This window comes from Frankliniella occidentalis, unplaced genomic scaffold, assembly GCF_000697945.3.
Source record: "Frankliniella occidentalis isolate FOCC.00 unplaced genomic scaffold, Focc_3.1 Scaffold46, whole genome shotgun sequence".
NCBI lineage: Eukaryota > Metazoa > Arthropoda > Insecta > Thysanoptera > Thripidae > Frankliniella > Frankliniella occidentalis.
Window position 1 is genome coordinate 1,314,296 of NW_026267176.1, and position 1,834 is coordinate 1,316,129.

The window sequence follows — 1,834 nt, forward strand, 5'->3', positions numbered from 1 at the left end:
CTCAAGCAGTAAGACCCGCGCGCCGTCACGCGATGCAGGCATGGCGGGGCGCGGGCTTGTCCTCCTCATCTCATCGCACTCTCCCCCCTCGTCGTCGTCCTTCTGGTCGAGGATTTGGACAAACAAGTTTTAATTCAAAATAAAGTATGTGTACTCGCGAAGAACGTCGGGCGGGCGCAGGTTTCAACCTCCTGCACCCGGGCGGGCGGGGGTAGGGCGTGGGTGGGGGTGCCCCCCCAGGGGGCGCCACCGCTGCTCCCCTGCTTTACCGGAGCAGGCAGTAAAAGGCGCCGGAGGGGTATCTTTGAGCGGAGTGCCTCTCTCCGCGCCGGCCTCGGCCAGGCCTCGGCCACTGGGCAGCAGCGTGTCCGGCCGGGTCGAGGCCGTGATGGTAAGTAACGGTAGATGCACCACTCGCCGGCCTCCCCCGACATTTCCCTGGGGACGGACATCCTCTCTGCCGCCGGCCCTCCCCAGCGTGTCTGTTGGCGTCCCGTCCGCGACCCCTTCCTTCTCTTCTCCTCTCTCGCCCCCCCTTTCTCTCCCCTCTCCCGCTCTGTCTCTCTCTCGTCCTCCCCCAAGGTATTTCGTTGACCCCGCCCCTGCCGGCCGTGCGGCGGCGGCGACGCGCGGGGTTCGAGTGCGACACAGGTTGGGTCCGGCAGCGGGCAGGCGCCTGGACCACACATCAAAGGGCACAAATGAGGGGGTCTGGGAGGCCGGGAGGGCCTAGACTCAGAGGGAGAGACCGCCCGGCCCGGCCGCTCCTTAGTCATGTTACTCTCTCCCTCGCGACTTTTCCCCGAACCGCTTTCAGCCGGCGCTCGTCGCCATCCTCAAAAACCCACGCGCCGAGCTCTCCGAGCCTTGGCGCATTGTAAGTCGGCCTTCGTGACGTGACTGGAGCCTCTCATAGTCACACACAGTCACGCAGTGACACGTGACTGTGACTGCCCATGCAAATGCTCACACTCACACAGCTGCTGGACCTGGAAAGTGTACATATTGATTCTCCTGACCGTTAAAACTAGTCGAGTTTTTTTCTGCACCGGCTCTCTTTTTAAATTGAGGAGGAAATTGGGGAGCACACACATCGTGCCCGTCTAGGAGGAACGAGGAAGAAAGAACAAAGGGTCGGTCCACTTACCCGTCTTCGTGTCTTGGACAGTCGTCGAATCCGGCCGCTGGAGACGAAACGGAAGAGCAAAGGGTAGGTACCTACCAGAGAAACGGCATGGCACTATTCCTGGTTTGGACTTTGCTACACACACGTTCACGTAAAAATGAAAATGGGGTCCGAGCGGTCACGAAATAAAATAAACTTGGCTCTCTGGTGCGGCAGCGGCAGCAGCGGGCACAGCCTGGACGCGCGGACACAAAAGGTGAGAGAGTTCGTTACACACCTTTCTAAAGGCGGTGACTGGTCATTGTTGGCGTTACGACAGTTGCCTTTTTCCCTTTTCTTTCTTCCCCTCGTTGGAAAACAAAAGGGGCGAGGCGAGGCACCGACCACCAGGGTAAGTGGCTAAGCCAAAGAAAAGGGGGCGCCGAGGGTGTCTACGTCGATTCCGCAACTGCCCTGAAAGTATACAAAGCTGCAATAACTTTTCCCTAACCATCAAAATGGAACGGTGAGCACAGGACCAACACGCAAAACTCCAAAACCCTCTGACTTCGAGGGGGCAATAACTCCCTTTTGAAGTGTACACATGATTCCCGAAATTCTTGATTCCCAGTGATTCCCGTCCGCTTATAATTATTACATAGGTTTTTCGGGGGGTTTTAGTGGTATAAAACGCTCATTTCGACTGATTTGTACATATTTCTCTAGTTT